This window comes from Ranitomeya imitator, chromosome 3, assembly GCF_032444005.1.
Source record: "Ranitomeya imitator isolate aRanImi1 chromosome 3, aRanImi1.pri, whole genome shotgun sequence".
In the NCBI taxonomy this organism is placed as follows: domain Eukaryota; kingdom Metazoa; phylum Chordata; class Amphibia; order Anura; family Dendrobatidae; genus Ranitomeya; species Ranitomeya imitator.
In genome coordinates, this window is record NC_091284.1 from 608,135,379 (window position 1) to 608,159,599 (window position 24,221).

Here is a 24,221-nt window from a genome sequence, read left to right on the forward strand (position 1 = left end):
AACCACCCAGGCTTGGGTAAGGAAAGCACAGAGGAAGTGCACGGCGCCGTACTGGCGGTCACAGCAACTGGACGCTATAATGTGTGACTAGTGCTGTAGGATAAGTCGGGCGCTAGGTAGCAGCCATACACCTTCCGCGAACAGTCATACTATAGGGTAGGGGTATCCAAGGACGACTTGCACTCACAACATACACACATTAGCAATTGTTTGACAATACTAGCGCATGGCCGTGCGGTCATGCGCAGTTTATATAGCAGCAGCACAGGAAGTGGCCACAGCACTTTTGCCCTTCTAGGACCTGCCAAGAGGACCAATGGAATGTGCTGCAGAGCCTGAGCACATTACCCTCGATCTCCAACGGGAGGCTTTACGCTGGGCATGCTCAGTACATGCAGACAAGGACTTAGTCCCAGAGAAGTCCGCTCGCTGCTGACCAGCACAGACTTTAATAGCAGAGACTGGAGAAGCAGCAGTAACTCTCAGAACAGAGTGAGAATGAGCAAGACGCTGGGACCGACGTCCTTGCTGAGCAGACTCCACTGCGGCTGGACAAGAATGGGAGACCGCAGCGGAGGTGGCCTGAGATTCCCCCTGTGCAGAAGCGGGAACTTGACCCCTAACATTACCCCCCCTCCTTGGGCCTCGCTACGTTCGAAGGCAGCAATGAGCTGCGGAGCCCGAATGTGCTCAGCAGGCTCCCAGGACCTATCCTCAGGGCCACCCAAAAAAATTTTTTGCCACGTACCACCTTGCACCCCAAGATAGCGTTCACCTCGAAATCGTCCGTAGACGAACCCGATGTCCCGGCAGATGACTCAGAAAACCGAGACATGTATACGGGCTTAAGGAGGGACACATGAAAGGTGTCGGTGATACCAAGGCGTGGAGGAAGGGCCAGACGGTAGACCACAGGATTAACCTGTTCGAGGACCTTGAAGGGACCCAAGTAGCGAGGAGCAAATTTAGTGGACTCAACTCGCAGCCTGATGTTACGGGCGGAGAGCCACACCAAGTCGCCAGGAGCAAAGGACGGGGCGGGGCGCCGATGAGCATCGGCGGAGGACCTCATTCTCTCCTTAGAGGCCCGAATGGCATCCTGAGTGCGGTCCCAAATATCCCGTGCCTCCACAGCCCAGTCTGCCACCCTGGAGTCTGCGGAAGACACGGGCATAGGCACAGGTACCCGTGGATGCTGACCATAGTTGAGGAGGAATGGGGTTTGTCCAGTGGAGTCAGCTACGGCGTTGTTCAGCGCAAACTCTGCCCATGATAGCAAGGATGCCCAGTCATCCTGCCTGGCTGAAACAAAATGTCGCAGGTATGTGACCAAGGTCTGGTTGGCCCTCTCTGCCAACCCATTCGTCTCGGGATGATAAGCGGAAGAGAGATTCAACTCAATACTGAGAAGACGACACAGCTCTCTCCAGAACCGAGACGCAAACTGGGGACCCCGCTCACTGACAATTTTGTCAGGCATACCATGTAGGTGGAAGATGTGCTTAATGAACAACGCAGCCAAGGCCCGTGCAGAAGGTAACCGTGGTAGCGGCACCAAATGCACCATTTTCGAGAAATGATCGGTGATGACCCAAATGATGGCACAGCCGCGAGACTTGGGCAAACCCACAACAAAGTCCATCCCGACCATCTCCCAGGGCCTATCTGCCACCGGCAAGGGATAGAGCAACCCAGCTGGCCTTTGACGCGGAGATTTATTTTTGGCGCAGGAGACACACGCCAGAATATAATCCCTGACATCCCGGACCATATGCGGCCACCAGTACGTCCTCGCCAGTAGCTCAGATGTCCTCTTTGTCCCAAAGTGTCCACCCACTCTGGACGAATGAGCCCAAGAGAGAACCTCCGGTTGCAAATTAATGGGCACAAAAGTCTTGCCCGGAGGCTCAGACTCAAGCGAAACCGGTGCTACGGTTCTCAGGCTCTCAGAGGGAACAATAAGCCGAGGCTCCTCTTCCTCCTCTTCAGTTGACATAAGGGAGCGAGAGAGAGCATCAGCACGAATATTCTTCTCCCCGGCGAGAAAATGAAGAGAAAAGTGGAACCGGGAAAAGAACAAGGACCATCTGGCTTGGCGAGAATTTAGCCGCTGGGCTGTCTGTAAGTAGACCAAATTTTTGTGGTCAGTGTAAACCTGGAAGGGAAACCGCGCACCTTCCAGAAGATGTCTCCACTCTGAAAAGGTCAACTTCATTGCTAGCAGCTCCCTATCCCCGATGGAGTAGTTTCTCTCCGCTGGCGAGAAAGTCTTAGAGAAGAAGAAGCATGGATGCTTCCGACCTTGAGCATCCTTCTGGTAGAGGACTGCTCCAGCACCAACGGACGAGGCATCCACCTCCATTAGGAATGGCTTGTCCACATCGGGACGATGTAAGATGGGAGCGCTAGCAAAGTGGGACTTAATAGAAGTGAAGGCCTTGGAGACCTCTTCCGACCACAATTTAGGATTCGCTCCCTTCTTGGTGAGGGCTACCAAGGGAGCTACCAGAGTTGAGAAGTGGGGAATGAACTGGCGGTGATAGTTAATGAACCCCATAAAGCGCTGCACTGCTTTAAGAGAATGGGGCTCTTGCCAGTCCATCACAGCCTGTAGTTTGGCAGGATCCATAGCCAATCCCTGGGCGGAGATGATATAGCCCAGGAACGGCAAAGACTCCTGCTCAAACATACACTTCTCCAACTTAGCGTAAAGAGAGTTTGCCCGTAGGAGGTCGAAGACTCTGCCAACATCTCTCCGGTGGGAGTCAATATCTGGAGAAAAGATGAGAATATCATCCAGATAGACTACAACTGAGGTGGAAAGCATATCCCGGAAGATGTCGTTGACAAAGTCTTAAAAAACGGCTGGGGCATTACAGAGCCCGAAGGGCATCACCAGATACTCATAGTGCCCATCTCTGGTGTTAAACGCCGTTTTCCATTCGTCCCCCTCACGGATGCGAATCAGGTTGTAAGCACCCCGCAGATCTAATTTAGTAAATACCCTTGCTCCCCGAAGCCTATCGAAGAGCTCAGATATCAAGGGCACAGGATACTTGTTCTTAACGGTGATAGCGTTAAGACCCCTGTAGTCTATGCATGGACGTAGCTCCCCATTCTTCTTCTGCATGAAGAAGAACCCTGCCCCAGCAGGTGACACTGACTTCCTGATAAACCCTCTTGCCAGATTCTCTTGAATGTACTGAGACATGGCCTCCGTCTCCGGGAGAGATAATGGATAAACTCGACCCCGGGGAGGCTCCGCACCAGGCAAGAGATCGATAGGACAGTCATAGGGGCGATGGGGCGGAAGGGTCTCCGCCGCCTTCTTGGAGAACACGTCTGCGTAAAACCAATATTGCTTGGGGAGAGAGGATAGATCTGCGGGTACCTCAGTAGTAGCAACCTGAACGCACTCTCAGTGACACCTACCCCCACATGATTCACCCCATCCCAGAATTCTGCCTGAGGACCACTCGATGTGAGGAGAGTGGTACCGTAGCCAAGGTATCCCCAACAGGACCTCATCAATACCCTCAGGAATGACGAGCAGAGAAATAATCTCCTGATGGGATGGCGACAGGGACAGAGTAACAGGGATGGTCTGATGTGTTATCTGTGCGGGGAGTGTCGACCCATTCAACACTCGTACCGTTACTGGTTGAGATAGCATAACCAGGGGTATTGCGTGACGTTGGGCGAAGGCAGAAGACATAAAATTGCCCTCCGCCCCAGAATCCACGCAGAGGTCTACCGAGTGGGAGGATGAGCCAAAGGTAATTGTCCCCTTAAAGGACAATTTGGAGGCAAACGTCGCAGTGTCTAGTGCACCTCCACCTACTACCACTAGACGCTGACGTTTCCTCGACCGCTGATGACATCTGGTGGCAAGATGTCCTGACTGTTGGCAAACATGGCAACCCTGGAGTGCAAGAGCGGTCTGGGACTTAGATCCCGCTCGTGACACCACCTTAGGTTCCGGGAACTCAGGAGCCTGGACTGGAGATTCCAAAGATTTGGCGAAGGTGGGAGCCAGCTGAAACCTCTGCCTACACTGGGCTCGCTCTAACCTTCGCTCGTGAAAACGGAGGTCAATGCGAGTAGATACTGCTATTAACTCCTCCAGTGTGGCGGGAATCTCCCTAGTGGCCAGAGCATCCTTAACGTGGTCAGCCAGCCCCCTCCAAAATATAGGGATAAGGGCTTTATCCGACCACTCCAGCTCAGATGCCAGAGTGCGGAAATGGACAGCAAAAAGGCTGACCAAGGACGAGCCCTGAGTCAGTGCCAACAGTTGGAGCGCCGTGTCATGGGTGACACGAGGTCCTAGAAAGACCTGTTTCAGAGTGCTCAGGAATAACGGAGCACTCTGCACCACATGATCGCCACGCTCCCACAGCGGCGTAGCCCACTGCAACGCCCTGTCCGACAATAAGGAAATTATAAAGCCCACCTTAGCCCGCTCTGTAGGGAAACGAGAGGCCAGAAGCTCGAGATGTATTGAGCACTGACTCACGAAACCCCTACAGGACTTACTGTCACCAGAAAATTTCTCTGGTAGCGGGAGGCGAGATAGCGTCGGTACAGGAGCGGCAGTGGACAAGGTAGCTGCAGCCACACTTGCAGCCTGTACAGCGACAGCAGTAACCTCCACAGCTGAGGTTGAACGCTCAAGAGCTGCCAACCTTCCCTCCAGCTGCTGGATGTACCGCTGTAAACGCTGGTCGTCCGCCATTTACTAGCCAGACCCTGGCGCTAGTATTCTGTTAGGACTGGCGGAACGCACCAAGACAGATGGTATAGATGCGTTCGCAGTCCGGGGTCCACCGTGCAGGTGAAAACCTGCTGCTAGCAATTAGCAGACTATATGGCGGTACACTAGAGTATACACGCGTGGGTTAACCTCACCCAGCGTGAAAGAAGCAATCCTGTTAAGGCACAGGACCGCGGTACCGCACCTAAAGCTCGAGCAAGTAGTCAGCGAACTCAACCCCAACTGGGATTGAAGTCCGATTAGACCCTTGCTGGCGCAACACCGCAACTGGGTGTGAAATGAAACAGAAGAGCATGCAGTGCCGCACTGACGAACGCCACTAACCACCCAGGCTTGGGTAAGGAAAGCACAGAGGAAGTGCACGGCGCCGTACTGGCGGTCACAGCAACTGGACGCTATAATGTGTGACTAGTGCTGTAGGATAAGTCGGGCACTAGGTAGCAGCCATACACCTTCCGCGAACAGTCATACTATAGGGTAGGGGTATCCAAGGACGACTTGCACTCACAACATACACACATTAGCAATTGTTTGACAATAATAGCGCATGGCCGTGCGGTCATGCGCAGTTTATATAGCAGCAGCACAGGAAGTGGCCACAGCACTTCTGCCCTTCTAGGACCTGCCAAGAGGACCAATGGAATGTGCTGCAGAGCCTGAGCACATGACCCTCGATCTCCAACGGGAGACCTTACGCTGGGCATGCTCAGTACGTGCAGACAAGGACTTAGTCCCAGAGAAGTCCGCTCGCTGCTGACCAGCACAGACTTTAATAGCAGAGACTGGAGAAGCAGCAGTAACTCTCAGAACAGAGTGAGAATGAGCAAGACGCTGGGACCGACGTCCTTGCTGAGCAGACTCCACTGCGGCTGGACAAGAATTGGAGACCGCAGCGGAGGTGGCCCGAGATTCCCCCTGTGCAGAAGCGGGAACTCAACCCCTAACAAACGCCTTCGTGAAAATGTCTGCTGTCATTTCTTCAGTAGGACAGTACTCTAACTTCAAGACTCCGTGTTCCTGATGATCTCTCAAGAAATGATATTTCACATCAATATGTTTGGTTCTTGGATTGACTCTTTCCATCTGAGCAAGAACAATACATCCTTGATTGTCCTCTTTCAGTTTTGTTGGTGCCAACTGTGGTTGTCCTAATTCTGTCAACAATTGTCTTAACCACAGTACTTCTTGACTCGCGTGTGCTGCTGCAACATATTCTGCTTCTGTTGAAGATAGTGTCACAATTGACTGTTTCTTACTTGTCCAACTTATTGGTCCACCTGAGAGGAAAAAAATATGTCCACTGGTAGATCTTCTGTCAGTTGGATCTCCAGCCCAATCTGCATCAACATATCCTGTTAAAATGCAATCATTGCTTGTGGGTAATTTCAGATTAACATTGCTAGTTCCTTTCAAATAACGTATTACTCTCTTCACGACATTCCAATCAGCTTTATTTGGTTTTGATACCTTTCTACTAAGGATTCCTACTGCTGCTGCGATGTCTGGTCTTGTAACGGTCGCTAGATACAGTAGTTTTCCTATTGCTGTTCTGTATTCTTCATTATTTGGTAGCATATTTTGTTCACTGTTCATCTCTTTGAGATAATTAGTTTCCATTGGTGACTTTACTGTTTTTGCATCTTTTAATCCAAATTTTTCTGTTATGTCTTGAATCATGTGATTTTGATTCAGTAGGAAACTTCCATCTTCTTCTCTTTCTACTTGTATTCCTAGATATTGTTTTACATTTCCCAAGTCTTTGATTTCGAAATGTTGCTTCAGGATTTTTAGAATGTTTTCGTTATCCCTTTCTTGTTCAAAACAAATCAAAATGTCATCTACATATATGAGTATGTAAATCCATCTATTAATCAGCCTTTTTGTGTATAAGCATGGATCAGCTTTGCTTCTTTGAAATTTTTCATTTGTAAGTACTTCCGTGATTTTGTCATTCCACGCTTTAGCTGCTTGCTTTAAACCATATATGCTTTTCTGTAGTTTACAAACTTTGTTTGGATTTCTTTCATCTTTGAATCCTGGAGGTTGTTCCATATAAATGTCTTCTGTTAAATCTCCATTCAGAAAAGCTGTCTTTACATCCAGATGTCTCAGTTGCATCTGTTTCATTGCTGCAACTGTAAGTAAAGTTCTTATTGTAGTGTTTTTGACAACTGGAGCAAATGTTTCATCAGTCTTCTCCTACAGGCAGTTTAGATATTTCTTCCCAAGAAGTAGGCTCATAGATTTTTCTTGTGCTTGTCTTGTATGAGAGTCGTTTTGGTGGTTTTCCTTTGTTCTCTCTCATTGAACGTCTTGGTTCTGTGTCTGTTTGTAGTTGTGATACTTCACTTTCAGTATTTTATTCTTCATTAATTTATGCTTCTTTCTCATCAGATATTTCTTCAGTTGTGTCATTATTGGTTTTCTCATTGTTTGTTTCAACTGAAATCATAATGTCTTCATTTAAATCTTCAATGAATGTCACACTGTTACTCACCGTAACTCTGTTTGTTTTGGGATCTAGGATTCTGTATCCTTTGCAATTTTCACTATATCCAACAAATATTCCTTCCATGGATCTGTTTTGAAGTTTGGAACGTTTTTCTGTTGGAATGAATATGAAAACTTTACATCCAAAAACTTTTAAATGATTGACACTTGGTTTCATACCTTGCCACAGTTCATATGGAGTTTTCGTCAGTTTTCTGGAAAAAAGTCTGTTCTGTAGATAAGTAGCTGTCATTGCTGCCTCACCCCAATATTTCTCTGGTAGTTTGGAATCCGTCAGCATACATCTTATCATCTCTGTTAGAGTTCTGTTTTTCCTTTCTGCTACTCCATTTTGTTCAGGTGTGTATGGAACAGTTTTCTGGTGTTCTATCCCATTTTGTCTTAAGTAGTCTTCTATTCTGTGACTTGTAAATTCACCTCCATTATCACTTCTGATGACAATTGGCTTCCTTTGAAATGTGTTACTTGATCTTGTTACATAGTCTACAAGTTTATCAATAACTTCACTTTTGTTTTTAATTAAGTATGTGACTGTGTATCTTGAGTAATCGTCTATAAAAGTCAACATGTATCTATTGCCTCCTGATGTAGTCACTTTCATGGGTCCACATACGTCAGTATGCACCAAATCAAGTGGTCTTTCGCTTTTCATCTCACTTTCTTTTGGAATAGATATCCTTGTGGCTTTGGATTTTATACAACAATCACATCTTATGGTAATTGAGTAATCTGATATCTTTAAATCTTTTGTCAATTCTTTTCTCTGTAGTTCCCTTATACTGTCAGGGTGTCTATGTCCTAGACGTCTATGCCACATGTGAATACAGTTTTTGTGATCATGTGTACATACCTTCATCTGTTCCTTTGGTGTGTCAATATGATATAATTGTTCATCTGCCTTGACTTTGGTTATCACCTTGTTTCCTGCAATAATTGCACACTCATTGTCTTTGAATTTCACTGTAAGTCCTTTTGCTGTTAAACGTTTCACAGATAATAATCTGCCTTCCAATTTTGGAACATACAACACATCTTGTACAAGTATCTTTGAATCTTGCCTGAACTTGTTTGAACAATTTAGCATACCTTGTCCGATACCTTCTGCGGTTATTTTGCTTCCATCTGCAAGATAAATGGCTTCTTTCTTATCTAAATCAAGATCAGTAAAGAAATTCTTGTCACTTGTCATATGACTCGTTGCTCCTGAATCAATAAACCAACCAAGTGATGATTTCTTGTCTGTTACTTTAAATGTGCCATTCCAATTATTCTCACATGAATCGGAAATTGTGTTTTTTACTTTCTCTGTATGCTTTTTATGTTGTAATTTTTGTTGTTCTGCTTTCCATATGGTACAGTCTTTCTTTAAATGACCTTTCTTCTTACATCTGAAGCATTCTCTTGTCTCTTTATTATAGGGTTTTTGGAATTCTGTAGCTTTAAGAGCGTTTTCACTGTCCTTTTCAGTAGAAGAATCATTTCTTTGTTCTTTTCTTCTCTGATATTCATCTATTAGTCTTGTTTTCACAAAATCTAATGTAATGTCAGTTTCTGGTCTCGTCTCAAGGGCATTTATCAAGGCTGTATTCGAATCTGGTAAACTGCACAACAATATAGCTGCTACATGACTTTCTTTAACATCTTCACCAATAGATCTTAGCTGTGATATCACTTCCATCATTGAGAATATGTGCTTCTGCATATCGTCATTTGCACTCAATCTCATACTGTACAGCTTTCTTAATAAAAATAACTTGTGATTCAAGCTAGGTCTTTCATACAGTTTTCTTAATGCTTCCCACATTCCCTTAGCTGTTTCTTCATTTCTTATATGTATTAATTGAGCATCATCCACTAATAAGCTAATGGTGGCTCTCGCTTGTATATCCTTCTTATCCCATGTCTGATTATCTTGATCTGGTCTTGCTGTAACAATTACTTCCCATAGATCATCCTTAGATAACAACATCTCTACTTTGAATTTCCATAACTGATAATTTTCACTATTCAGTTTAGCTACTGTAAATTTCAGTTCTGTGTTACTCATCATCTTTATATAGTCTTACTTGTTTAGAGAGTTGTACTGAAGATATTCTCCTGTATGTCCTGTGAATTCTCTGCAATTATATCCAGCTCCTGGGATGCTGAATTCCTCTGTCACTCTGTATCTGGATTTAGTTCCTTCTGTTTACAGAGCTTATCTGTGTGCTCCGTTATCTGGGCTATAAACCAGGATCCTTCTGCCTGAGCTTGTAGTGCAGACCTGTAGTGTCTGGGGTGCCTGGGTTGTCTGGGGTTATCTGGGGTGCCTGGGATGTCTGGGGTTATCTGGGGTGCCTGGGGTTATCTGGGCCCATAACCTGTTGCAGAGTGCGTCTTCTTGCAGTCACCGCAGTACTTAGGAGAGCTTCAATCAGCAAGATATCTTGAGTAAACAGTATTTACTTCATACTGGATAAACATGAAATACAATTCAGTGTCACACAGTCCGTGCACTGAAGACAACACATTCATGAAGAAAAGCAAAACCGAAAGTTAGCCAACGTTCAGATTAGCGTTTCCCGACGCTGCATCGGGAAACGCAGCGGCGACGCACGCGTCATGCGCCCCTATGTTTAACATGGGGGACGCATGCGTTTTTCTTGTTGCGTTTTCCGACACGTGCGTCGTTTTTGACGCTAGCGTCGGACGCAAGAAAACGCAACAAGTTGCATTTTTCTTGCGTCCGATTTTCGTCAAAAAACGACGCACGCGTCGCAAAACGCAGCGTTTTTGCGTGCGTTTGCACGCATTTTTTCGTGCGTCGTGCGTTGCGTCGCCGACGCAGCGGCGCGCAACGCTAATCTGAACGTAGCCTAAGAAAACAACCAACCACTGAGAGCTTCCCTCCCCACATTACAGCAAGTATATAACTTTACACACTATCGCCATCTGCTGTCTGGTTAGTATAAAGTCCTCCTTTCACTTATAATAAGTCCCAATCTGATGCATATGCCAACAGGAACGTCCTAATTTTTTTAGAAATCCTACAATAAAATGATCATAAACAGGGTACCAGACAACCACATAATGCTTTAGATATTGCATACAGTTACGCCATAGGGAACAAAGTTACCCCACTCCATATAAACATAGAAGATCGGAGGAAACAGGAGTATTTAGGGTTTATCAAGGGGAGCTGACATACTAAAAAGCGAAACGTACGTTGGGGCGCTCTTGGATGCGATCTAGTGCCACTTCCCCCATCTATCCTTTGGTGAGTGTTGTTCCTGCTGCATATTTGCACATTTTTACCACTTGGTCAGAACATAGATATTTTTTTTTTTTTTGGAACATACTTTCCCCTTTACCTCTCACTATGTATTATGTACTATTGGGGCATAGGTGGCGCTATTGATCTGGCACATCATCCAGTTTTAGTATCACTTTTTGGAATATATTTACAGTGGGGCAAAAAAGTATTTAGTCAGTCAGCAATAGTGCAAGTTCCACCACTTAAAAAGATGAGAGACGTCTGTAATTTACATCATAGGTAGACCTCAACTATGGGAGACAAACTGAGAAAAAAAAATCCAGAAAATCACATTGTCTGTTTTTTAACATTTTATTTGCATATTATGGTGGAAAATAAGTATTTGGTCAGAAACAAAATTTCATCTCAATACTTTGTAATATATCCTTTGTTGGCAATGACAGAGGTCAAACGTTTTCTGTAAGTCTTCACAAGGTTGCCACACACTGTTGTTGGTATGTTGGCCCATTCCTCCATGCAGATCTCCTCTAGAGCAGTGATGTTTTTGGCTTTTCGCTTGGCAACACGGACTTTCAACTCCCTCCAAAGGTTTTCTATAGGGTTGAGATCTGGAGACTGGCTAGGCCACTCCAGGACTTTGAAATGCTTCTTACGAAGCCACTCCTTCGTTGCCCTGGCGGTGTGCTTTGGATCATTGTCATGTTGAAAGACCCAGCCACGTTTCATCTTCAATGCCCTTGCTGATGGAAGGAGGTTTGCACTCAAAATCTCACGATACATGGCCCCATTCATTCTTTCATGTACCCGGATCAGTCGTCCTGGCCCCTTTGCAGAGAAACAGCCCCAAAGCATGATGTTTCCACCACCATGTTTTACAGTAGGTATGGTGTTTGATGGATGCAACTCAGTATTCTTTTTCCTCCAAACACGACAAGTTGTGTTTCTACCAAACAGTTCCAGTTTGGTTTCATCAGACCATAGGACATTCTCCCAAAACTCCTCTGGATCATCCAAATGCTCTCTAGCAAACTTCAGACGGGCCCGGACATGTACTGGCTTAAGCAGTGGGACACGTCTGGCACTGCAGGATCTGAGTCCATGGTGGCGTAGTGTGTTACTTATGGTAGGCCTTGTTACATTGGTCCCAGCTCTCTGCAGTTCATTCACTAGGTCCCCCCGCGTGGTTCTGGGATTTTTGCTCACCGTTCTTGTGATCATTCTGACCCCACGGGGTGGGATTTTGCGTGGAGCCCCAGATCGAGGGAGATTATCAGTGGTCTTGTATGTCTTCCATTTTCTAATTATTGCTCCCACTGTTGATTTCTTCACTCCAAGCTGGTTGGCTATTGCAGATTCAGTCTTCCCAGCCTGGTGCAGGGCTACAATTTTGTTTCTGGTGTCCTTTGACAGCTCTTTGGTCTTCACCATAGTGGAGTTTGGAGTCAGACTGTTTGAGGGTGTGCACAGGTGTCTTTTTATACTGATAACAAGTTTAAACAGGTGCCATTACTACAGGTAATGAGTGGAGGAAAGAGGGGACTCTTAAAGAAGAGGTTACAGGTCTGTGAGAGCCAGAAATCTTGATTGTTTGTTTCTGACCAAATACTTATTTTCCACCATAATATGCAAAAAAAATGATAAAAAAACAGACAATGTGATTTTCTGGATTTTTTTTTCTCAGTATGTCTCCCATAGTTGAGGTCTACCCATGATGTAAATTACAGACGCCTCTCATCTTTTTAAGTGGTGGAACTTGCACTATTGCTGACTGACTAAATACTTTTTTGCCCCACTGTATATTGTCAGAAGTTTAGAAAGTGGTCTGTGGTTACTCAGTGGAATGAGTGTGCTCTGGCGGCAATTTTCAGAAAGGGTCTTTCTGAAACCCTTAAGGATGTCATGGTGGGATTTCCCACGCCTGCTGGTCTGAATGAGTCTATGTCCTTGGCCATTCAGATCGATCGGCGCTTGCGGGAGCGCAAAGCTGTGCACCATTTGGTGGTATTCTCTGAGCATAGGCCTGAGCCTATGCAATGTGATAGGACTTTGACCAGAGCTGAGCGGCAAGAACACAGATGTGAGAATGGGCTGTGTTTTTACTGTGGTGACTCCACTCATGCTATCTCCGATTGTCCTAAGCGCACTAAGTGGTTCGCTAGGTCTGCCACCATTGGTACGGTACAGTCTAAATTTCTTTTGTCCGTTACTCTGATTTGCTCTTTGTCGTCCTATTCTGTTATGGCATTTGTGGATTCAGGCGCTGCCCTGAATTTGATGGACTTGGAGTTTGCCAGGCGCTGTGGTTTTTTCTTGGAGCCCTTGCAGTATCCTATTCCATTGAGAGGAATTGATGCTACGCCTTTGGCCAAGAATAAGCCTCAGTACTGGACTCAATTGACCATGTGCATGGCTCCTACACATCAGGAGGATATTCACTTTTTGGTGTTGCATAATCTGCATGATGTGGTCGTTTTGGGGTTGCCATGGCTACAGGTCCATAATCCAGTATTGGATTGGAAATCTATGTCTGTGTCCAGCTGGGGTTGTCAAGGGGTACATGGTGATGTTCCATTGCTGTCAATTTCGCCTTCCACTCCTTCTGAAGTCCCTGAATTTTTGTCGGATTACCGGGATGTATTTGATCAGCCCAAATCTAGTGCCCTACCTCCTCATAGGGATTGCGATTGTGCTATTAATTTGATTCCTGGTAGTAAGTTTCCCAAGGGCCGACTGTTCAATTTATCTGTGCCAGAGCACGCCACTATGCGGAGTTATATAAAGGAATCCTTGGAGAACGGTCTTATTCGCCCGTCGTCATCACCATTGGGAGCAGGGTTCTTTTTTGTGGCCAAGAAGGATGGTTCTTTGAGACCTTGTATTGATTACCGCCTTCTTAATAAGATCACAGTCAAATTTCAGTACCCTTTGCCGCTGCTGTCTGATTTGTTTGCTCGGATTAAGGGGGCTAGTTGGTTCACCAAGATAGATCTTCGAGGGGCGTATAATCTTGTGCGTATTAAACAGGGCGATGAATGGAAAACAGCATTTAATACGCCCGAGGGCCATTTTGAGTACCTGGTTATGCCATTCGGGCTTTCTAATGCTCCATCTGTATTTCAGTCCTTTATGCATGACATCTTCCGAGAGTACCTGGATAGATTCATGACGGTATATTTGGATGATATTTTGGTCTTTTCGGATGATTGGGAGTCTCATGTAAAGCAGGTCAGAATGGTGTTCCAGGTCCTTTGTGCAAATTCCTTGTTTGTGAAGGGGTCTAAATGTCTCTTCGGAGTTCAGAAGGTTTCATTTTTGGGTTTCATTTTTTCTCCTTCTACTATCGAGATGGACCCTGTCAAAGTTCAGGCCATTTATGATTGGACTCAGCCGACATCTGTGAAGAGCCTGCAGAAGTTCCTGGGCTTTGCTAATTTTTACTGTCGCTTCATCACTAATTTTTCTAGTGTGGCTAAACCGTTGACTGATTTGACCAAGAAAGGTGCTGATGTGGTCAATTGGTCCTCTGCGGCTGTAGAGACTTTTCAGGAGTTGAAGCATCGTTTTTCTTCTGCCCCTGTGTTGTGCCAGCCAGATGTTTCGCTCCCGTTTCAGGTCGAGGTTGATGCTTCTGAGATTGGAGCAGGGGCTGTTTTGTCACAAAGAAGTTCTGATGGCTCGGTGATGAAACCATGTGCCTTCTTTTCTAGAAAGTTCTCGCCTGCTGAGCGCAATTATGATGTTGGCAACCGAGAGTTGTTGGCCATGAAGTGGGCATTCGAGGAGAGGCGACATTGGCTTGAAGGAGCCAAGCATCACGTGGTGGTTTTGACGGATCACAAGAATTTGACTTATCTCGAGTATGCCAAACGGTTGAATCCTAGACAGGCTCGATGGTCGCTGTTTTTCTCCCGTTATAATTTTGTGCTTTCGTACCTTCCGGGCTCTAAGAATGTGAAGGCTGATGCCCTGTCAAGGAGTTTTGTGCCTGACTCTCCTGAGCCGGTGGGTATTCTCAAAGAGGGGGTAATTTTGTCTGCCATCTCCCCTGATTTTCGGCGGGTGCTGCAGAAGTTTCAGGCTGAGAGACCTGACCGTTGTCCAGCGGAGAAACTGTTTATCCCTGATAGATGGACTAGTAGAGTTATGTTGGCTGGTCATCCTGGAATCTTTGGTACTAGAGATTTGGTGGCTAGATCCTTTTGGTGGCCTTCTTTGTCACGGGATGTGCGTTCTTTTGTGCAGTCCTGTGGGACTTGTGCTCGGGCTAAGCCCTGCTGTTCTCGTGCCAGTGGGTTGCTTTTGCCCTTGCCAGTCCCGAAGAGGCCCTGGACGCATATTTCCATGGATTTTATTTCAGATCTCCCTGTCTCTCAAAGGATGTCGGTCATTTGGGTGGTTTGTGATCGCTTCTCTAAGATGGTCCATTTGGTACCCTTGTCTAAGTTGCCTTCCTCCTCTGATTTGGTGCCATTGTTTTTCCTGCATGTGGTTCGTTTGCATGGCATTCCGGAGAACATCGTCTCGGACAGAGGTTCCCAGTTTGTTTTGAGGTTTTGGCGGTCCTTTTGTGCTAAGATGGGCATTGATTTGTCTTTTTCTTCGGCTTTCCATCCTCAGAAAAATGGCCAAACCGAACGAACTAATCAGACTTTGGAAACATATCTGAGATGCTTTGTTTCTGCTGATCAGGATGATTGGGTGTCCTTCTTGCCTTTGGCTGAGTTCGCCCTTAATAATCGGGCCAGCTCGGCTACTTTGGTTTCGCCGTTTTTTTGTAATTCTGGTTTTCATCCTCGTTTCTCTTCAGGGCAGGTTGAGCCTTCGGACTGTCCTGGTGTGGATACTGTGGTGGACAGGTTGCAGCAGATTTGGACTCATGTGGTGGACAATTTGACATTGTCCCAGGAGAAGGCTCAACGTTTCGCTAACCGCCAGAGCTGTGTTGGTCCCCGACTTCGTGTTGGGGATTTGGTTTGGTTGTCGTCTCGTTATGTTCCTATGAAGGTTTCCTCTCCTAAGTTTAAGCCTCGTTTCATTGGTCCGTATAAGATTTCTGAAGTTCTCAACCCTGTGTCATTTCGTTTGGCCCTTCCAGCTTCTTTTGCCATCCATAATGTGTTCCGTAGGTCGTTATTGCGGAGATACGTGGCGCCTATGGTTCCCTCCGTTGATCCTCCTGCCCCGGTGTTGGTCGAGGGGGAGTTGGAGTATGTGGTGGAAAAGATTTTGGATTCTCGTATTTCGAGACGGAAACTCCAGTACCTGGTCAAGTGGAAGGGTTATGGTCAGGAAGATAATTCCTGGGTTTTTTCCTCTGATGTTCACGCTGCCGATCTAGTGCGTGCCTTTCATTTGGCTCGTCGTAATCGGCCTGGGGGCTCTGGTGAGGGTTCGGTGACCCCTCCTCAAGGGGGGGTACTGTTGTGAATTTTGTTATTGAACTCCCTCCTGTGGTCATGAATGGTACTTCGGCGAGTTCTGTCCATGGACTCCCTCTGGTGGCTGTGAGTGGAGCTGCTGCTTCTGAGGTTCCTTCCACAGGTGACGTAGTTTATTCTTTGGCTGGCTGCTCTATTTAACTCCACTCAGATCGTTACTCCATGCCAGCTGTCAATGTTCTTGTACTGGTTCAGTTAGTTCTTGGATCTGTCGGGTGTCCTGTTTACTCCAGCAGAAGCTAAGTCCCTGCTAGTTTATTATTTGTTCTTTGTTTTCTTGTCCAGCTTGCTATCATGATTTTGCTTTGCTAGCTGGAAGCTCTGGGATGCAGAGTGGCACCTCCGTACCGTGAGTCGGTGCGGAGGTCTTTTTGCACACTCTGCTTGGTCTTTTGCAGTTTTTTGTGCTGACCGCAAAGTTACCTTTCCTATCCTCTGTCTGTTTAGTTAGTCTGGCCTCCCTTTGCTGAAACCTGTTTCATTTCTGTGTTTGTGACCTTCATCTTAACTCACAGTCAATATCTGTGGGGGGCTGCCTTTTTCTTTGGGGAATTTCTCTGAGGCAAGGTAGGCTTTATTTTCTATCTCTAGGGCTAGTTAGCTCTTAGGCTGTGAAGAGGCATCTAGGGAGAGTCAGGAACGCTCCACGGCTATTTCTAGTGTGTGTGATAGGATTAGGGGTTGCGGTCAGCAGAGCTCCCACTTTCCAGAGCTTGTCCTTTGTTGGTTTAACCATCAGGTCTTTTCGGGTGCTCCTAACCACCAGGTCATAACACTCTCCTTTGTGCTTTGATCTTGTTTATCACTGTCCACAATATCCTTCGCTTTGTGTCTTTTCTTTGGATGCCGCCGCAGATAGCGCAGGCGCGGCTCCGTAACGTTCTATCCTTGTTGCTAGGTGCCTGCCAGGTTCCCACGCCTGACAGGGACCCCCTTGAATCTTCCCCTCGCAACACCCCCTGCCACGGGATGTTGCCTGAACAAAACCCAGTCAGCTTCTAACTAACTTCCTATCCAACCCCTAGTTTTACCAGTGTGAGGAGTGGCCTAATAAATAAAACCTTTTGCTCCCCCTAGTGGCCGGAGTGTGAAGTGTACTGTGTTCTGGTGATACTTGGTCAGATGAGCTTCTTTAGTGCCATCAGACGTACCATCACTCCCCTTAGTGGCAGAGCGATACTACTGCAACGACCAGGTCTCTGGGGCGCTGCACTTGAATCTCTGAAAAAGTAGTCAAAATTTCTGGCCACTACTATGTTTAACTTGTTAGATGACTATTGTTGTCCAGTGTAAACCATTTTAGCAGGTGTAATCTATCAGCAAAATCTGAGCTGGACTATAAGCTGATATACATGTAAAGTATAAGAGCATGTTCACTCTGACCATTTCTGTTATGATGTGGTGGTCTAGGAGCAACATGGAACGAGCTCTGAAGGAAGTGGTAACTGTACTGACCGCAGTCCCTAAGCTCAACACAACACTTGAAGCAGCCATGGAATGCTCCTAACTCTCCCTATGCATCCCGTCACAGCCTAAGAGCTAACTATCCCTAAAGACAGAAGCAGGAAAACTATCTTGCCTCAGAGAAAATCCCCAAAGGATAGATTAGCCCCCCACAAATAATGACTGTGAGTGGAGAGGGAAAAAGACATACACAGAATGAAACCAGGATGAGCACAGGAGGCCAGTCTAGCTTGATAGATAGGACAGGATGGAATACTGTGCGGTCAGTATAAAACACTACAAAAATCCACGCAGAGTTTACTAAAAATCTCCACACCTGACTAAAGGTGTGGAGGGTAAATCTGCTTCCCAGAGCTTCCAGCAAGACAGAATTAATTCATACTGATAAGCTGGACAAACATAGAAAGCACTGAACGGACAAGTCCACAATCTGTGAACAGAACAGAGCAAGTAAGAACTTATATTTGCTGAACTGGTCAGGAAAACAGGGAAATCCAAAGAGATGTGAATCCAACCAGAAACCATTTACAAGTGGCACTAGCTGAAGAAACAGCCAGACCTAAATATCCGAGCAGAAGAGAAGATAAGTGGAGGCAGCTGATGACAGCTAACTCCAAGGAGCAGCCATACCACTCGAAACCACAAGAGGGAGCCCAAGAGCAGAACTCACAAAAGTGCCACTTACAACCACCGGAGGGAGCCCAAGAGCGGAATTCACAACACATTTCATAGTCAAATCCAAAGAATAAAAAAAAAGGAACATATACCCTACAGCAAGTAAATCAGTAAACGGTAATAGTACTGTATATGTAAATACCATAGTGTACTTAGTTAATGCTATTTTGATTAAAAAAAAATAAAAAAAAGCATCCAACCACGACAACGTGTACTCAACGGGATGGTCCTAACCTGTCTCTAATATTGAAACCTTACCATATGTCATACGACTTGAGTGTGAATAAGGGCAGGACAGGGCCCCAACTGAGACAGCCATCCATGGAAAGCTATACAGATGAAATAGCTCAGAAATGGTAGCCACACCCATTTGTACAAAGTGCAAGAGATTACAGGAAAACTATAGAAATGAGCCAGACTATAGGTTTGTATACGTATGTGCAAAGTGTAAGAGCACGTTCACACCGTTGGGTACACCTTAAAGTGGTGGGATGGGTTTTGTGCTTTTTTTTAATCAAAATAGCATTAACTATATAGTAGTATAGTATAGTTAGCAAGGCTGAAATATGACATTTGTCTGTCAAGTTCAGCCTATATTTCTTCAGAATAAATCCCCAGATCTACGTCCTTCTAAAGAACCTAATAACTGTAAGATACAATATTGTTACGCTCCAGGAAGACATCCAGGCCTCTCATGAACCCCTTGACTGAGTTCGCCATCACCACTTCCTCTGGCAAGGAATTCCTGATTCTCTCTGTCCTAACAGTAAAGAATCCTGTTCTATGTTGGTGGAAAAACCTTCTCTCATGCACGCATGTGGGGGTGCAGGCAAGCATCCTAGAAGCAAAGCGTCACGAAGCTAAGCGTCGTGATACAGCAGTTATTCTATGGCAAAGAACTAACATCCATCTTCTCTCTTCACACAGGTATAACTTCCCACCTCTGCTTGCTGTCTCATCTGCTGCAATAGACTCTAATGGTATAACTTCCCACCTCTGCTTGCTGTCTCATCTGCTGCAATAGACTCTAATGGTATAACTTCCCACCTCTGCTTGCTGTCTCATCTGCTGCAATAGACTCTAATGGTATAACTTCCCACCTCTGCTTGCTGTCTCATCTGCTGCAATAGACTCTAATGGTATAACTTTAGTTTCAGGCTGAGAGACCTGACCGTTGTCCAGTGGAGAAACTGTTTATCCCTGATAGACGGACTAGTAGAGTTATCTCTGAGGTTCATTGTTCGGTGTTGGCTGGTCATCCTGGAATCTTTGGTACCAGAGATTTGGTGGCTAGATCCTTTTGGTGGCCTTCTTTGTCACGGAATGTGCGTTCTTTTGTGCAGTCCTGTGGGACTTGTGCTCGGGCTAAGCCCTGCTGTTCTCGTGCCAGTGGGTTGCTTTTGCCCTTGCCAGTCCCGAAGAGGCCCTGGACGCATATTTCCATGGATTTTATTTCAGATCTCCCTGTCTCTCAAAGGATGTCGGTCATTTGGGTGGTTTGTGATCGCTTCTCTAAGATGGTCCATTTGGTACCCTTGTCTAAGTTGCCTTCCTCCTCTGATTTGGTGCCATTGTTTTTCCAGCATGTGGTTCGTTTGCATGGCATTCCGGAGAACATCATCTCGGACAGAGGTTCCCAGTTTGTTTCGAGGTTTTGGCGGTCCTTTTGTGCTAAGATGGGCATTGATTTGTCTTTTTCTTCGGCTTTCCATCCTCAGACAAATGGCCAAACCGAACGAACTAATCAGACTTTGGAAACATATCTGAGATGCTTTGTTTCTGCTGATCAGGATGATTGGGTGTCCTTCTTGCCTTTGGCTGAGTTCGCCCTTAATAACTACAGAAATGAGCCAGACTATAGGTTTGTATACGTATGTGCAAAGTGTAAGAGCACGTTCACACCGTTGGGTACACCTTAAAGTGGTGGGATGGGTTTTGTGCTTTTTTTTAATCAAAATAGCATTAACTATATAGTAGTATAGTATAGTTAGCAAGGCTGAAAAATGACATTTGTCTGTCAAGTTCAGCCTATATTTCTTCAGAATAAATCCCCAGATCTACGTCCTTCTAAAGAACCTAATAACTGTAAGATACAATATTGTTACGCTCCAGGAAGACATCCAGGCCTCTCATGAACCCCTTGACTGAGTTCGCCATCACCACTTCCTCTGGCAAGGAATTCCTGATTCTCTCTGTCCTAACAGTAAAGAATCCTGTTCTATGTTGGTGGAAAAACCTTCTCTCATGCACGCATGTGGGGGTGCAGGCAAGCATCCTAGAAGCAAAGCGTCACAAAGCTAAGCGTCGTGATACAGCAGTTATTCTATGGCAAAGAACTAACATCCATCTTCTCTCTTCACACAGGTATAACTTCCCACCTCTGCTTGCTGTCTCATCTGCTGCAATAGACTCTAATGGTATAACTTCCCACCTCTGCTTGCTGTCTCATCTGCTGCAATAGACTCTAATGGTATAACTTCCCACCTCTGCTTGCTGTCTCATCTGCTGCAATAGACTCTAATGGTATAACTTCCCACCTCTGCTTGCTGTCTCATCTGCTGCAATAGACTCTAATGGTATAACTTTCCTCTGCTTGCTGTATACTGTCTGTCATCTGCTGCTTTACCATCTAGAAACATAGTTTAATGTGTCAGCTAATTCATTGGTATAATTCATTTGGTGCATTGTACTTAAAACTCACTGTTGCATATCCATGACTGGGATCAGTGTAGATCTTATCTGGTGGCAGGTGTTAAAATAGATGTTGCCAGGCTGAATGTCTTTGATCATCTAAAAAAAAACCCTGGTGTGCTGGCCCCAGCTGCCAAATTATCCTCAACCCGTTCCCACAATCCATCTCTTCTGACCCAGCAGTCTGGACTATAAATTTAGAAACATCCTTAGGGGTGCACGCATTTGGGGTGCACGCAAGCATCCCAGAAGCAAAGCGTCACAATGCTAAGCGTCGTGATACAGCAGTTATTCCATGGCAGTTAATCAGGGCAGGAGTCAGGTAACCCACACTCTGCACTCCCGTCTACCCATGTGCTTTATTCCTATCCTCCTGTGTTCCCTTGCAATCCACTTTCACCGCCCAATCCCCCCTCCATCACGGCTCATATACATCAGCTCCTCTCTCCTTCCCTCTCCCATGCACAGCTCCCATGCACTTCTCACCTTCCTGAAAAACCTCAGTCCATCTTGCCCAAACACTCTGCACAAAAAAAGTCATACAATTCCAAAAACTACTTGCTTTTTCTCTTCCTACTACATGTTGGCACCAATGACACGGCAAGGAAGGACCTAACGACAATCTGCAAGGACTTTGAAGAGTTGGGGAAGAAAGTAAAGGAACTGGATGCACAGGTAGTTTTTTCTTCTATCCTTCCAGTAGACGGGCATGGCACCAGGAGATGGAACAGGATCCTTGATGCAAACAACTGGCTAAGACGATGGTGCAGACAACAAGGATTTGGATTCCTGGACCACGGTGTGAATTACTGGTATGATGGACTCCTCGCCAGAGACGGACTACACCTCAACAAACCTGGGAAACACACATTCGCCAGAAGACTCGCTACACTCATCAGGAGGGCGTTAAACTAGAAGAAGAGGGGACGGGAAGAAAAACATTAGACTCGAACAAAGACGACCCAGGAAAACATACTCAGAAGGGAGGTAAGAACATTTCTAAAACAATCCACAGTGAGGAGATTGGAACAAAACAAAATCCTCTAAACTGCATGCTCGCAAACGCCAGAAGCCTGACAAACAAGATGGAAGAACTAGAAGCAGAAATATCTACAGGTAACTTTGACATAGTGGGAATAACCGAGACATGGTTAGATGAAAGCTATGACTGGGCAGTTAACTTACAGGGTTACAGTCTGTTTAGAAAGGATCGTAAAAATCGGAGAGGAGGAGGGGTTTGTCTCTATGTAAAGTCTTGTCTAAAGTCCACTTTAAGGGAGGATATTAGCGAAGGGAATGAGGATGTCGAGTCCATATGGGTTGAAATTCATGGAGGGAAAAAAAGTAACAAAATTCTCATTGGGGTCTGTTACAAACCCCCAAATATAACAGAAAGCATGGAAAGTCTACTTCTAAAGCAGATAGATGAAGCTGCAACCCATAATGAGGTCCTGGTTATGGGGGACTTTAACTACCCGGATATTAACTGGGAAACAGAAACCTGTGAAACCCATAAAGGCAACAGGTTTCTGCTAATAACCAAGAAAAATTATCTTTCACAATTGGTGCAGAATCCAACCAGAGGAGCAGCACTTTTAGACCTAATACTATCTAATAGACCTGACAGAATAACAAATCTGCAGGTGGTTGGGCATTTAGGAAATAGCGACCACAATATTGTGCAGTTTCACCTGTCTTTCACTAGGGGGACTTGTCAGGGAGTCACAAAAACATTGAACTTTAGGAAGGCAAAGTTTGAACAGCTTAGAGATGCCCTTAATCTGGTAGACTGGGACAATATCCTCAGAAATAAGAATACAGATAATAAATGGGAAATGTTTAAGAACATCCTAAATAGGCAGTGTAAGCGGTTTATACCTTGTGGGAATAAAAGGACTAGAAATAGGAAAAACCCAATGTGGCTAAACAAAGAAGTAAGACAGGCAATTAACAGTAAAAAGAAAGCATTTGCACTACTAAAGCAGGATGGCACCATTGAAGCTCTAAAAAACTATAGGGAGAAAAATACTTTATCTAAAAAACTAATTAAAGCTGCCAAAAAGGAAACAGAGAAGCACATTGCTAAGGAGAGTAAAACTAATCCCAAACTGTTCTTCAACTATATCAATAGTAAAAGAATAAAAACTGAAAATGTAGGCCCCTTAAAAAATAGTGAGGAAAGAATGGTTGTAGATGACGAGGAAAAAGCTAACATATTAAACACCTTTTTCTCCACGGTATTCACGGTGGAAAATGAAATGCTAGGTGAAATCCCAAGAAACAATGAAAACCCTATATTAAGGGTCACCAATCTAACCCAAGAAGAGGTGCGAAACCGGCTAAATAAGATTAAAATAGATAAATCTCCGGGTCCGGATGGCATACACCCACGAGTACTAAGAGAACTAAGTAATGTAATAGATAAACCATTATTTCTTATTTTTAGTGACTCTATAGCGACAGGGTCTGTTCCGCAGGACTGGCGCATAGCAAATGTGGTGCCAATATTCAAAAAGGGCTCTAAAAGTGAACCTGGAAATTATAGGCCAGTAAGTCTAACCTCAATTGTTTGTAAAATATTTGAAGGGTTTCTGAGGGATGTTATTCTGGATTATCTCAATGAGAATAACTGTTTAACTCCATATCAGCATGGGTTTATGAGAAATCGCTCCTGTCAAACCAATCTAATCAGTTTTTATGAAGAGGTAAGCTATAGACTGGACCACGGTGAGTCATTGGATGTGGTATATCTCGATTTTTCCAAAGCGTTTGATACCGTGCCGCACAAGAGGTTGGTACACAAAATGAGAATGCTTGGTCTGGGGGAAAATGTGTGTAAATGGGTTAGTAACTGGCTTAGTGATAGAAAGCAGAGGGTGGTTATAAATGGTATAGTCTCTAACTGGGTCGCTGTGACCAGTGGGGTACCGCAGGGGTCAGTATTGGGACCTGTTCTCTTCAACATATTCATTAATGATCTGGTAGAAGGTTTACACAGTAAAATATCGATATTTGCAGATGATACAAAACTATGTAAAGCAGTTAATACAAGAGAAGATAGTATTCTGCTACAGATGGATCTGGATAAGTTGGAAACTTGGGCTGAAAGGTGGCAGATGAGGTTTAACAATGATAAATGTAAGGTTATACACATGGGAAGAGGGAATCAATATCACCATTACACACTGAACGGGAAACCACTGGGTAAATCTGACAGGGAGAAGGACTTGGGGATCCTAGTTAATGATAAACTTACCTGGAGCAGCCAGTGCCAGGCAGCAGCTGCCAAGGCAAACAGGATCATGGGGTGCATTAAAAGAGGTCTGGATACACATGATGAGAGCATTATACTGCCTCTGTACAAATCCCTAGTTAGACCGCACATGGAGTACTGTGTCCAGTTTTGGGCACCGGT